Here is a 16,048-nt window from a genome sequence, read left to right on the forward strand (position 1 = left end):
GGTCTTTTTATCACACTAATCCTGTCGCTAGAGAATAGCTGTACAACTGTGCAACAGCATTCCATAGTCTCAAACTCAATAACTGGCCCTCGAGATGCCTGCTGAGTTTTTCCAGGTATTTTTGTTTTTGTACTAGATTTCCAGCATCTATAGTATTTTGCTTTTATCCTAGTGTTTAATTTGACTGCCTCCTCTCTTCAAGGAATGTCTACCTTAAAGAAATATCGCTCTTCTCTCCGACAGGATTTCTGCCTATCTCTTTTGCCTTGTTCACCTTCATTGCTTTCCATTTCTCTCCTGGTGTTTGACAAGATCTTTTCTAAAACTCGCTTTCACAGCCATATTTCATTCCTCAGTGACTGTTGCCGTCTCCGACTTATCCCACATGGATTCCAATTGAAGTTCCACCCCTTATGTTTCGAACCCACCCAGATTACAGGTATCTCCAGGAAATACAACGCTCCTCGGACTGCTGTTCTCGTCGCATCCTAAGATCCACACTCAATGTCATGCGCCACCATATGAACACACTCGACCTCTCCCTCCAGCAGCGCCGACGCACCCTATTTCTAAGCTGTCCTTGCCCCCAGTTTCATTTTATTCTTCATCTCATCCGATGCCTCAACAAGAAACTTTGTCACTTTCTTTCAGATGCAAAGGAATGCAAGCTCCAACAACTCATCGACACCAACGCCCATCCAGGACCCTTCACCCCTGCCTGTCCCTTTATCCCCATCCCGTCTTCCAATCCCAGCCCCAGCCGTGTATTCACCATACACTCTGACCCCTCTCTGATGCTGAACATTCAGTGCTCAGCAAAGGGCTCAGTTTCATACCCTTACGCCTTCACCTCAATGAATTTTGGGCTCGGCATGATGCTGAACTCTTCTTCCACTGCCTTCGTCTCCGGGCTCACTTCTTTGGGCAGGAGTCCTCTCCCCGTTCAACAAATCCTTTTACCCGCCTCCAATATTCTACCTCCACCTGGACCCCTCCCTCTGGATTTTTACCTGCTCTTGATCTTTTCATTGAGAACTGTCAGCGTGACATCAGTCGTCTCAATTTCTCTGCTCCTCTCACCCACTCTAACCAGTCTCTTTCTGAATTTGCTGCACTCTGTTCTCTCAGGCCCAACCCTGACTTTGTCATCAAACCCGCTGACAAGGGTGGTGCTGTTGTTGTCTGGCGCACTGACCTCTACCTCGCAGAGGCTGAACGTCAACTCGCAGACACTTCTTCCTACCTCCCACTGGACCATGACCCCACCACTGAACATCAAGCCATTGTTTCCAGGACTGTCACTGACCTCATCTCCTCTGGAGATCTTCCCTCCACAGCTTCCAACCTGATAGTCTCCCAACCTCGGACGGCCCGCTTCTACCTCCTACCCAAAATCCACAAACAGGACTGTCCCGGCAGACCGATTGTGTCAGCCTGTTCCTCCCCCACGGAACTAATTTCTTGTTATCTTGACTCCATTCTCTCTCCCCTTGTCCAGTCTCTTCCCACCTACATCCATGATTCCTCCCACTTCCTACATCATATCAACAATTTCCAGTTCCCTGGCCCCAACCACCTCCTCCTCACCATGGACGTCCAATCCCTCTACACCTCCATTCTCCACCGGGATGGTCTGAGGTCTCTGCGCTTCTTCCTTGAACAGAGGCCCAAACAATCCCCATCTACCACTACTATCCTCTGTCTGGCTGAACTTGTTCTCTCACTGAACAATTTCTCCTTGAACTTGTTTCACTTCCTCCAAATAAAAGGTGTGGCTATGGGTACCTGTATGGGCCCCAGCTATGCCTGTCTCTTTAAGGGGTATGTGGAACATTCCTTGTTCCAGTCCTACTCCGGCCCCCTTCCACAACTCTTTCTCCGGTACATCGATGACTGCTTTGGTGCTGCTTCATGCTCTTGTCTGGATCTGGAAAAATGTATTAATTTTGCTTCCAATTTCCACCCCTCCATCATTTTCACGTGGTCCATCTCTGACACTTCCCTTCCCTTCCTTGACCTCTCTGTCTCAATTTCTGGTGATAGACTGTCCACGAATATCCATTACAAGCCTACCGACTCCCACAGCTACCTCGACTACAGCTTCTCAAACCCTGCTTCCTGTAAGGACTCCATCCCATTCTCTCAGTTCCTTCGCCTCCGTCGCATCTGTTCTGATGATACCACTTTCAAAAACAGTTCCTCTGACATGTCTTCCTTCTTCCTTAACCGTGTCCGGCCCATCTCCCACACATCCGCCCTCAGTGTTACTTTTGAAAAGCTTCATTTCCAACTTGAAATCTGGATTATATTCCATTAGAAAAGTTAATCTTTTGTTCTGTTACTCACAAATGCTTCTCTCTCAATACAAGTATTTGTCATTTCCTCTCTACATGATTCTTTCAATCACTTTTTTTCTCCATTTTATCTGTCTTTCTCCTTTTCCCATCCCTCATTATCTCTGTTTCTGATTCTCTCTGTTCTTAAAACATTTTCCCTCCTTCTCGATCATTCTGTCTTTCATCATCAGCCCCTCTTTTCCCTTTCTCTCATTCCTTCCATTGTTTTTCTCTTACGCTTTCCCTCCTGGTCTTTGTCATTCCCTCTTTCCATCCCTCTATCATTCCCTCTCTCTCCCACATCTTTTTCCCTTGCCGACATACAATTATTGGCAGTGGCTCTGTGTCACATAAACCTGAGTAGGGCTTTCAATTCATATTGTACTGTCTAATTATTTTTCTGCTTCAGAGCTGTTATTAAGCAATCCTTACCTTTTGGCACCATCAATGGTGTTGCTCATCTTTAGCTTCTCTTTTGGCCTCAACACCAGTCGATATTAAGGTACTAGCAGGCCATCCACTGGATATACTGCAGAGCCGGCCTAAAATTATTATTTGAAAATGACAGTATTCAAATGACTTTATCTTATAGTAGGTCCATTCCAGAACTATTGTTAGTTAAGGAGTAAACCATGATTTATGCATGCTAATTATCAAATGATCCTGAGAGAATGATTTCAGATATTAAGAGCATTTGGAATTTTATCATTAAGAATTATTCTTGGTTTTAAAAAAAATGTTGTTTTCCCATCAGCTATCATGGAAACATGAAGAATGGAATATCCTGCAATTTTCAATCCTCAAACTTGACTCTTGGTCCTGTTTGAAAATGCACATAATTTGGGAAGTAACATTATACCACATGAGTTTGAAGTCTCCCAAAAGAGAGGCCAGATTGACTTTTAAGTGCATCCTCTGGAGCTTGGAATTTTCAGCTATTCCAGTTTGTCTTCCTCCCATCACCCACCTCCACTCCCCACAAAAAAACACTCACTACAGGCATCTAAAGAAATTAGGAATAAAATTTCTATTTAATTTTTTTTAATAATTCATTCATGGGATGTGGGCCAGCATTTGTTGCCCATCCCTAGTTGCCCTTGAGAAGGTGGTGGTGAGCTGCCTACTTGAACCTCTGCAGACCATGTGGTGTAGGTACATCCACAGTGCTATTAGGAAGAGAGTTCCAGGATTTGGACCCAGCAACAATGAAGGAATGGCAATATATTTCCAAGTCAGGATGGTGAGTGACTTGGAGGGGAACTTCTGGCATCTGTGATGCTGGGGACCTTTAGAGGAGGCCAAGATGGATCATCCACTTGGCACTTCTGGCTGAAGGTTGTAGCAAATGCTTCAGCCTTGTCTTTTGCACTAATGTGCTGTGCTCCCTCATCATTGAAGATGTGGATATTTGTGGAGCCTCCTCCTCCAGTGTGTTGTTTAATTGCCCATCACCATTCACGACTGGATGTGGCAGGACTGGAGCTTAGATCTGATCTGTTAGTTGTGAGATTGCTTAGCTCTGTCTATTGCTTGCTGCTTATGCTGTTTGGCGTGCAAGTAGTCTTGTGTTATAGCTTCACCCAGGTTGACACCTCATTTTTAGGTATGACAGGTGCTGCTCCTGGCATGCCATCCTGCACTCTTTATTGAACCAGGGTTGATCCCCTGGCTTGATGGTAATGGTAGAGTGGGGGATATGCTGGGCCACGAGGTTACAGATTGCATTCGAGTATAATTCTGCTGCTGCTGCTGATGGCCCACAGCACCTCATGGATGCCTATTTTTGAATTGCTAGATCTGTTCAAAATCTATCCCATTTAGCATAGTGGTAGTGCCACACAACACGATAGAGCGTATCCTCAGTGTGAAGGCAGGATTTTGTCTCCACACGGATTGTGTGGTGGTCACTCTTACCAATATTATCAAGGACAGATGCATTTGCAGCAAGCAGGTTGGCAAGGATGAGGTCAAGTATGTTTTTACCTCTTGTTGGTTCCCTCGCCACCTGTCGCAGACCCAGTCTAGCAGCTTTGTCCATTAGGATTTGGCCAGCTCAATCTGTAGTTGTGCTACCAAGCCACTCTTGGTGATGGACATTGAAGTCCCCCACCCAGAGTACATTCTGCACCCTTGCCATCCTTAGTGCTTCCTCCAAGTGGTGTTCAACATGGAGGAGTACTGATTGATCAGCTGAGGGAGGATGGTAAGTGGTAATCAGCAGAAGGTTTCCTTGCCCATGTTTGGCCTGATGCCATGAGACTTCATAGGGTCCAGAGTCAAGGTTGAGGGCTCCCAGGACAACTCCCTCCCGACTGTATACCACTGTGGTGCTATCTCTGCCCAGGGATGGTGATGGTGGTGTCTGGGACATTAACTGTAAGGTATGATTCTGTGAGGATGACTATGTCAGGCTGTTGCTTGACTAGTCTGTGAGACAGCCCTCCCAATGTTGGCACTAGTTCCCAGATGTTAGTAAGGAGGACTTTGCAGTGTTGACAGGGCTGAGTTTGCCATTGTCCTTTTTGGTGCCTAGGTCAATGCTGGGTGGTCCGTTTGGTTTTTTTTTGTGTGTGACTTTGTAGCACTTTTTGATACAGCTGAGTGGCTTGCTAGGCCATTTCAGAGGGCATTTAAGAGTCAACCACATTGCTATAGACCTGGAGTCACATGTAGGCCAGACCAGACTAGGAAAGGACAGCAGATTTCCTTAATGAACCAGATGGGTTTTTTTTACAACAATGCTTTAATGGTCATTGTTGGATTTTTAATTTCAGATTTTTATTGAATTTAATTCCACCATCTTCATGGCAGGATTTGAACCTGGGTCCCCAGAGCATTACCCTGGATCTCTGGATTACTAATCCAGCGACAATACCACTACGCCATCACCTCTTCTATTATAAGAGCTTCCTGTATGTATCATTTTCTGGAGCCATCTTTAATATCAGTTTATTTAAATTATATCCCTGTTTTATTTCATACACATAAGTTACATTTGCAGGGCATGCTTGTAAAAAGTGCAAGAGAGAAAATAAAGCAGGCCAGAAATGTGAAATAACATGAATAAAACCACAGCTCAAGAGTACTGTGGCAGGGGATTGGAGAATCTTAAATATTCAGCACCACAGCCTAGAAAGCAAAATCTGATGTTTGATATATAATCACTAGATATTAAATTGCAAAAGTCTTATAAACCCAGTGCAGTACCGTGGGAATGTACCTTTAGGATGAGACATTAAGTTGAGGCCCCATCTGCCTGCTCAGGTGAATGTAAAAGATTCCACGGCATTATTTTGTCGAAGTGCCAAGGAGTTATCCCTGGTGTCCTGGTCAATATTTATTCTTCAATCAACATCACAAAAATAGATCATCTGGTCATTATCACATTGCTTTTGTGTAAATTTGCTGTGTGCAAATTGGCTGTCCACATTTCATACACTGCACCAGTGACTACACTTCAAAAATGCTTCATTGGCTGTAAAGCGCTTTGAGACTTCCGGTGGCTGTGAAGAGCACTATGTAAATGCAAGTCTTCATTTCTTCTTTAACCTTCCTCTGCCAGGAAAGAATATAAGTTTAAGAAGTTGTTTTACAGAAGTTATTTTAAGAAATTATCCTATAGCTATGATCAGTCCATGCAACTATGATGAAAAGTCGATGAGATGGGTGCCGAATTCAAGATTAAAATATTGCAATTCATACGTTGAACTTAAAAAACCCTTCTTATAGTAAAATTTCAAGGGGTGTCAGTTAGAAAGCACATAGGATTAATATTATTTAAATATATTCATCATTAGCTTTACTTTTCAGAAAAAGGATGCCAACTGGCATTGGAATATTTCAAGATGGTTGAAGACAGCACTAAGTCTTCTTGCAGTAATAAGTAGTTAATTTACTACAGTTAATTCATGACATGTCAATTAGTTGGGTTAAAATGGAAGGAAGACTGCTTATTTTTTACTTAATGATAAATCATAAATTGTAAAGCAGCCCATTTCATATTTCAAGATCTGTTCAGATGAGAACTCATAGGACTGATGGTGTAAATGGTGACACACATACTATACATTAATCCAATCTATCCTGTACTAATTGGTCTATCTAATTCACTGGCACTTATCACCATCTCAAATCTATATTATCAGACATGAAGCATTAGTAATTCTGTATAAGTATCATTGTGACCAGAAGTGCTATTTTCCCATTTATATTGGCTGGTAAAATTACAAAATATTTTTTATTATAGATTATAAAATACATTGTTTCCAAGGCAACTGTAACTAAGACTTTGGTTGTTCATAATCATAAGAATTCTGATATGACAAACTGATCTGTTTAGGAAACTATCATTTCAATTTTTGAGTCTGTGGTTTCAGTATTCAATCAATTTTATTGTTATCCTTGCAGCGAAAAACATTCACTTCCCCAATTCAACTTGGAAACTTATACAGAGAAGAATTAAACTAGTTACATTATTTACAAATATGAAATAAATTAACAGTTCGTGGAATAAAACTGTTATCATCTTAATCGTGAAGCAATCAAGTGAATTGTTCTTTGCAGTTAATACTATGAACAGCGGCACCAATCGATGTCTCATTGTAGTTTCAGTACTCTCATTTTGTGCAATATGGTTGCTGTATTTGCTTACATAAGCACTTCAAAGTAACTCATTTTGCTGACATTTTTTGTAGTATACCTGAGGGATGTGATAAGGTTCTATATAAGTACAAGATTTTTATCTTTCACTTGTAGGTGATGCATTTCCAATGGACTGTCACTTAAGCCAAAACCAATTCAACTGAGCTTGTATTGAGCAGCATCTTGTATTTATATAGTGCCTTTAATGCAGAAAGATCCCAAAGTGCTTTACAGGGCCCAATCTGACAAAAAATGACACCAAGCCAAAGAAGCTAATATGATAGGTGCCTAAAATCTTAGTTAAAGAGTTAGATTTTGGGATGGTCTTTAAAGAGGACAAAGCTTGGTAGAGAGGCTGAGAGGCTTCGGGAGTAAATTATACATGTGAAATGGTTGAAAGTATGGTCACTCACGTTGTAGGTGAAGGGAATGGGGTAATTCACTAAAAGCCTGATTTGGAGGAATGCTGGGTTCTCGGAGAGTTGTAGCTCTGGAGGTGGTCACAGGATTAGGAGAAGCTGAGGCTGTGGAGAGATTTGAACATGCTGCTTGTAGCTACTCCCACCAGGAAATCTATTGTCATTGTAAGTCACACTCGCCTGTTTTGTCCCATCTTCACATCTCCACTGTAGCTCATCAGCAACTGCTCTGTGATGTCCGTCTTCCAACTATGCCTAGATCGACCCCTCTTTCTGCTGCCCTCCACTTTGCCCTCTAGAAGAGATCTCTGTAGCTTTTCAGCTCTGATTAAATGGCCAAAATATTGACATTTCCTTTTCTGGATGTGACATTTTAGAGTTATTTTTCTTCTTGCAATTTCAAGCACCTCTTCATTAGTCTCATGGTCTGTATATGGATTTTTAGCGAACGTCTTGGCCTATATTTTCTTCCACAGATCATTATTTATTGTTCAGGTGTCTGAGGCAGACAGCAAAGTAGATAGGATGTGACATCTTATGAGTTTTCTTCTCGTTACAAGCTTGTGTTTTCTTGTTGTTAACACATCCTTCATCATCACAAAATTACTTCTGGCTATCTCTATCCTTCTTCTAACTTCTGCTTCACATCTGCCATCTTCTGCTTTAATTTGTCCTAAATATGCAAATTTATCTACTTGTTCCAGTGTGACACCATCCACTTAATCTTCACTCCAGTTTCTTCCAACGTATTCCTTCTAACTACCATTGTTTTTGTCTTTCTGGTGCTTATGCTCAATCCATATTCTAAACTTTTAGATTTTACTTGATCTATGATATTTTGTAGGGTCTCTTCTGATTCTGCATGTCACGCTATTTCGTCAGTGTACCACAAGTTTGTTATGTTCATGCCTCCAATTTTTACCCCTGAAAGTTCTACGAATATTTGTTATGTTTGCAGATTGAATGTTTTTGGCAACAGTACCACAGTCTTGTCATTACCCTGTCTTCGTTTGAAACATGTCTATTGTCCATCTTCTACTAGCCAGATGCTTGCTATTTGTTCCCAATAGAGGTGCTAGATAAATCTCACATCTTTCCTATCAATGTCACATATCATCAGTGCGTTTGTGCTGTGAAGTATATATATGTATGTTCTTGCTTACACTTAGATATTTATCAGATATTGTTCTTAGGTTAAATATTCCCTCTCTTGTTCCTACTCTAGGTCTAAATCCAGACCGTGTTTCAAATTTCTGCTTCAAATAAATTATTATTTATTTCTATTATGATTTCAAAATCAGTTTAATGAGGTGACTCATTAAGCTTATAGTTCTAAATTGCTTTAGGTTTCTTAGGTAACTTAACGAATACTAAATGTCTCCTTTGTATCCTTTAGTATAGATTTAATCACAAATTTCTGTTATCATTCCTAATTCTGTTTTTTCAAGGGCTTTTAGATGCTCTGTTATTACTTCATCTATCCCAGAACTTTTCCTGTACTCATCAATTTCAAAGCATTCTCTACCTCTGATATCATAATGTTTGGTCCTTCACTTGCCTCTATATCTTGAGGGCTCCCTCAATTTGGATCATCATACAATTCATGTATATTCTATCCATCTTTTTGCCACTGCATTCCTTTCTAACAATATTTTACCATCTTTGTCTTTAATTCACCCATTGTCTTTTTTTTAATCAGCTGCGTTTCCTGCCAACACCGTACATGTGCAGTTCAAGTGTTTTGCTTCGTGATGTAATTTGAAGTGACAGGCAGCTGCCAGGACCAAAGATGGTGCTGCTGAAATCATTGTGGTTGGGCAGCGGCGGCCTTGTAACGTGCACTCGGAGCAGAATTGTAAAACGTATGAATTTGTAATCATCCAAAGGAGATTAACTCTAGGCATGAGGGATTTAGCAGCTGAAAACACGAGTGCCAATTTAGGAGCAATGAAGAATGCTGAGAGGCCAGAATTGTAGTAACACGCAAATCACTGGGGTCGGAGGAGGTCACAGAGATAGGGAAGCATGTGGGGTCTGGGGCAGGTTAGTAAGGCGTGTAGGGGCTGGAAAAAGTATCAGAGATACAGGTGGGCTCCCCGTGGAGTGTGTCAGATTTCATCGTGGATGCGCATGGTGTCCATTGTCGACTTGGTTGCATCGCTCGGTGACCTCTTTTGTTGTGAACTTGCAGAGAGCCTGCCAATGGAGTAAGCGAGAGAGAGAGAAACCAGGCCGCTCTCTCACTGTCCACAGCTAAAGAACTGCCAAATTTTGAAATTCATGCATGGGCGATCCTTCTGCCATCAGCATGCCCATGCACAGTGACATCATTGGTGCATGTGCGAAGCAGTCCTGACAGGCTGGGTGCAGCATAGTGACAACGTTGGATTTCTGCACGTGTATGGAGCCATGCGCCTGCGCAGAAGCACTGTCGGTGGCCATCTTGTGTTGGCAGGAGTTACAGTGGTTTTTATTTCTTTCTTTCTATCTGTCAAAGATTTCACCTGCTGATGCATAATTCTCATTTTGTGATTTCTTTCCAGCTCTAATACTTCATCACGCATCTCATTATATCATTTCTCTTTAGACCGCCTACATGCATTCTTTACTTTTTTTTTCAATTTAAGGTGCGTTTCTTTTCTTTCCCCTTGCTATCACTATTATTAGCATCTCATCTGTCATCCACTCCTTGTCCCCTTTTCTTTTCTGTTTTTGTATTATCTCCTTTGCAGCACATTGTATTCTTCTTTCATGTTTTTCCATTTACTTTCTATTACTGCTTCTGAGACCTCTGTTTGTTCTGATTCCTCATCCTGAGACATTCATACTTATTTTTTATCTTAAGATTGAATGCCTCTCTGATGTTCTCATGCTTCAACATGTTAAAGCCTAATAGTCACACATCTTTTCTTTTTTTGTTATTTTTAAATTCATCTTAACTTTTGCCACATGGAGACAATGATCTGAATTTATATCCATGCCAGGATACATATGAATGTTCTTTATACTGCTTCTAAAATGTTGTTTCACCATCACATGATCTCTTTAATTTATATATACATTGCCTGGACTTTTCCAAGTATACAGTCTTCTTTTCTGTTGTTTAAACAAAGTGTTTTCCACCATCAGATCATTTTCTTGACAAAATTCTATCAGTCTCTCTCCTCTTTCATTTCTTGATCCAAGGCCATATTGACCGACATGCATTCCTGATATTCTTTCACCGACTTGAGCATTTAAGTCAGCCATTCCAATTACCAAGCCCCTTGGTTTAACTTGTTTATAATACATCAGGTATCACCATAAAATGCCTCTATTTCCTACTCACTGTGTCGGGTCATAATCTTGTATGGCAATCAGATCAAAAGGCTTTCCTTTGATCTTAATCTTGATCACTCTTCCTGAGATTGGCCAGTAACCTTGAACTGATCTTTATGTTTACTAAGATTCCTACTCTATTCCTATGCTTTTTCTTTACTTCCTGAGATTCTTTTTTTCCCATCTAATCAGATTCTAACCATCTTAGTTCTGCAAGTCCCAGTAAGTCAGTATAGTGTCTATCCATTACCTGTACGCAATTATCAAGCTTTCCAGTCTGATATAAAGTCTTTATATTCCATGGTCCTATTCTCAAGAAGCTACCTCTTCCATTGAGTCTAATAAGCACAGAAGCTGACCCCTCTTGTAAGTTTCGGTTAACTTTTTCATAAAGTTTTAAGTTACTTTGTTGGGCAAGGGCTTCTCCTTCCTTGTCACTTTTTGCAACAGAATCGGCTAGAAAAGGCCCACCCCTCCTGTACCTCCTATTATTCAACTATGACTTTCCATGACTAAATATGGGACTTATACTGTGTGAGGTCCCAGACACTTCACAGGGGACTGGCCACATTGCCTTACTAAGTGTTATGACTGTGCCCTTGGGTGTGTCATCCATCTTGTTGGTCTCTGCCTTCTGAGCCATTGTCCTACTATCTTCTAGAAATCTTCTGCCTCTTCCCCTGTTCCCAGTCTTCAAGCAGATTAGAAGGGACGATGTCCCCACACCATACCAGCTGAAGCCGATGGGCCCCTCACTTAGTTTTGCATGATTGCCAAGTCAAGATCTAGGGTTATGGCTGCTGGTATGCACAACCAGCTACTTGGAGTTATAAGTGAAAGTTGGAAAGCTGTGGGACACCAGTTTCCCCTACCCCCACTCCTTTAGACATGGATGTGTGGCTTTGCAGTGTACTATCCCTCACAAACTTCTTACAAAAACCCCAATACTTACTTATTTGAACATGAGGTTGAGTATTTTACATTCCACGGATTGATGGAGGGATGCCAATGTAGGTCAAGTTGCACAGGGGTGATAGATGAGAAAAACTTGGTGCGGGTTAGGTCATGAGCAGCAGAGTTTTTGATAAGCTTAAGCTTACAAATGATAGAAGATGGAAGGCCAACCAACAAAACATTGGAATAGTCACATCTGTGGGAGGTAACAAAAGGATGGATGAGGTTTTCAACAGTAGATAAACTGATGCAGGAGCAGAGATGGGGGTCATTATGGAGGTGGAAATAGGCAGCCATTGTGATGGAGAAGATATGGGATTTGAAGCTAAGATTTGGGCTGAAATAGAATACCAAGCTTGTGAACAACCTGGTTCACACTGCAACACTGGTGAAAGAGGGGAATGGATTTTTTGTGAGAGCTGAAGACATTGACTTTGGCCTTCCCAATTTTTAATTGGAAGGAATTGTGGCTCAGCCAGAATGGATGGTAAACAAGAAGTCTTATGATATAGAGGCAGTGGAAGATTGAAGAGAGGTAGTGGTGAATTTGAGTTGGGAATCATCAGCATACATATGGACCTGATGTCATGTCTTTGGATGATGTTGCCAAGGGACAGAATGTAGATAAGAACCAAGAGCGGGCCAAGGATAGATCCTTGGGGTCTCCAGGGCTAACAGTGTGGAAGACAAGTCAATATTGAAGATTCTTTGGCTACAATTGGATAGGTAATAATTGAAACATGCAGTCCCACTCAGCTAGGCAGTGGACAAGAGAAATTGGAAAAGATGATGTGGTCCAACCATGTCAAACTCAGAAGAAAATTTATAGTCACATCAGTGCACCATGATCACAATCACAGAGGATTTCTTGATTAAGTAATTTCAGAGGTGGGGCAGGGGCAGAAACCTGATTTGAGAAGTTCAAATATGGAGTTGCGGAAAAGAAAACAGATTTGGAGATGACAACATGTACAAGAATTTTGGAGAGGAAAGGGATGTTGGAGATGGGGGTAGCTTGCGTAGATAGACAAGTCAAGGTTGGGACTATTAAGGATTGTTGAATGACAGCAGATTTGAAAGGGAGAGATAAAAAAAATGACAAAACGGAACAGTTTACAATATCAGCTAGCATGAGGATCGGGAGGGAAGTTGAGCAGGCACCAGTTTAGTCAAGAGAGGGAAACAGGAGGTGGGTCTCATAGACAAGTAGAGCATGGAGATCTTGGAGAGAGCATCAGAAGAGATAGAAGAGAAGCTAGAGAAAGATGCAAGTTTAGGACTGGTGAAGGGAGAAATCTTAGAGGAAGTTTGGTTCGGAGGGCAAGGTAAGGAGGGATGCAGCAGAGGCAGCTGATGAATGGTCTCAATCTTAGTGACAAGTGATCCATGAGTTCCTCAGACTTGTTGTTAGGTTTAAAACAGTGTCTGATTGCTTGTTGAGATTGGATTAAATGGAGAAAATGGTTCAGCCCTTTCACAAACCTTTTCAATGCCATATAGCTATTTTGAGGATCAGTGCAAATATTGACAAATTTCTGGGGATGCTGTGTCCTTATTTCTGAAGGAAAGTGTCAACTAGCCGAAGGAGAAGACTGGTATCATTCTACAAAACTTTATTTTAGTGTACACCAACAGAAATAATGCACTTGTCAGTCAACATATATAAAAATTCTCAAAGCGTGGTGCTCACCTCATTCTGAGATCAAGACTGACATTAATCTGTTCACCCCACAGATCACTTGTACCTCCTGTGTATCTCTAGTTTGGAAACCTGGGCAGTATTGGACATACAATAACCCTTGGAAAATTTAAATATGCTTGCAGTTGGCTCTTTAAATTTATCCAATAACCACCAAAAATGGATAGATTAATCACATACAAATTAGCCCATTCAAAGTGACATGCTGTATATCTGGATCATCTCAAATCATGTAGTTTGTTACCATGTGGACTCTACGGATAACCTAATTGTTAAATCAGATTAGAGCAATAAATATTGCATCAAGATTTGAAAATGATGGGCAGAAAAAGGCCAGTCTAACCTGCCCCCCACCTGGTTTTGCTCAGAAAACATGGCTCTATTTCCAGTCTATAATATGCAGGGATAAATAACTAACATTTCCAAGGTGCATGCAGTTCTTTGTGACTATTTACATCGGCATATTTGCATGTTCAATTATTATGTGAGAGATGCTGAATAAGGATAGCTGTTTTCATATTAAGTTATTTGCCATGCTAGCACAATTGCTTCCAGGCACACAAGTCCTGGTAGCCTGTGGCAATCCTAAAATACATTTCTTGAATTTGCTAAAGCTGGAAAGAGCCACTGGGTCCCAGACAACATAAAAGTAGCAAAGGATGTGATCAGTTGAAAAAAATAAACAGTTCTAAGGGAATGAGAGGAAGGGACAGTAATAACAGACAGGAGTAAATGTGTGTGCATTCTTTTAGTACTTTATTATTCATCCACAGGATATGGGCATCACCGGCAAAGCCAGCATTTATTGCCCATCCTTAGTTGTCCTTAAAGGTGGTGGAGAGCCACTTTCTTGATGATTGATTGGCAGATTAGGCCATTTCAAAGGACAGTTAAGAATTAATCCATTTTTGTGGGTCTGGAGTCATATATAGGCCAGACCAGGTAAGAATGGTAGATTTCCTTCCATAAAGAACTTTAGTAAACCAAACAATTTTTTGTGACTGTTTGGTTGTTACATGGCCCCCATTACCGATACTAGCTTTTTATCCCAGATTTATTTAATTAATTGAATTTAACTTCCCTGTCTTCTATGATGGAATGTTACCTCATGCCTCTGGATTATTAGTTCAGGCCTTGAGATTACAATAACATTGCCACTATGCTATCGTTCATGTTAACATTGTTCAAGTATTTAGAGTCTTTAGTTTCTTCATACTTTATTATTTTCAAATGTACAATAAACTCAGTCTTTGATTTAATGTTAATTGTTTGACTATATTGTGTTATATCATGCCCTGTGCTAATACAGTTTAATTTTGGTGCCCATTTTCAGACATTTGTCAAGAATGTCCTCCATCCTTATAACTGAAAGTCTAATTGAAGGTAGTGAGGAACCTTTCCAAGTGATGTAGATTTTTCATATAAAAAAAATCCATGTAAATTTATGTGAGGTTCCTCATTAGAAAGTCAGCTGTTGAGCAAAATGTAGTAATAACTTGTTTTAATATAAAATTTAATATAAAATACAAAAACACGTATGGGATGGGTATATATCCCTTAAGTATAGAAAATACACTGGGTGCGCAGAGAATAGAATGGCCCAATTTCGAATTAGCGCATTTAAATTTCAATTTGCTGACTACGTCCTTATTAAAAGATCATGATTTTAAAACAATAGCAATTAATAGTATCTGCAGTAAAAATGATTGCATTTGTTCATTTTAAAAATATTCACTAAGCAGAAATTTAAAACAAACACCTGCACATAAAGGCACAAAGTTGTATCGGGTCTGTCAAGCCCCTTATTTGAGATACTCTATTGCTGTACTGAAGCTAAACTAAGCTGTCCCATTCATTAACATGGTAGCACACTCAATTGATTCTGAAACCTTACCATTGGCAATATAGGTTAAAGAAATAAGCACCATGAGCTTTAGGAGTATTAATGAGCGATACTTAGGGTACAGTATTTATCAGTGTGACAGTGAGAAACGAAATAATATAATTTGCTTTCCGTCCCTGCAACAGGTAGCTACTTTTGCAAAATTGCAGCAAAGCTATAACCAAAACCAGGCAGCTTAACTCGCATTCATCGTGTTTTTGTGTTTTTTTTAAGAAGATTGCATCAAACAGCAACACCACCTCACTAGCACCCCATCAGCAACAGCTCGTGACGGGAACAAACTGGGACAAATGCGCACGCGCGCCCAGGGGTGGAACTGTCAATCAAGCTTGCGCCATCTTCCAAAAGGTGGAATTGGTGAGGGGAGGGAGGAAGGAGAGCGAGAAAAGGATGGAAAAGGAACAAAAAGCTAACGACGAGTGGGAAATAAGCATAAGAGGTCGAGGGAGTTGGAGTTTAGGGAGGGAAGGTGAGCTGAGAGGATTTCTCTCTCTCCCCCCCCCCCTTCCACCCCCCCCCTCTTTCTCTCAGTGGTAGGTGCGATCTGGGCGTGGTTCCATGCGGCGCTCGCGCGCGGGCGGGTGGGCTGACAGGCGGCACGAGCCGGGGCTGTGTGTGCGCGCGCGCGGGGAGACGGAGCGGCGACGCAGCGCAGTCCAGCAGGGACTACCTCAGCTCTGGCCCCTGTTGTCCTTTAATCGGCGTCGCTCAAAGTCATCGTGCCGCCTCAGCACCACAACACACTCAACCGCTTCCATCCCTCTTTTTCCCCCCCAAC

Source organism: Carcharodon carcharias, chromosome 28 (genome assembly GCF_017639515.1).
Source record: "Carcharodon carcharias isolate sCarCar2 chromosome 28, sCarCar2.pri, whole genome shotgun sequence".
In the NCBI taxonomy this organism is placed as follows: Eukaryota; Metazoa; Chordata; class Chondrichthyes; order Lamniformes; family Lamnidae; genus Carcharodon; species Carcharodon carcharias.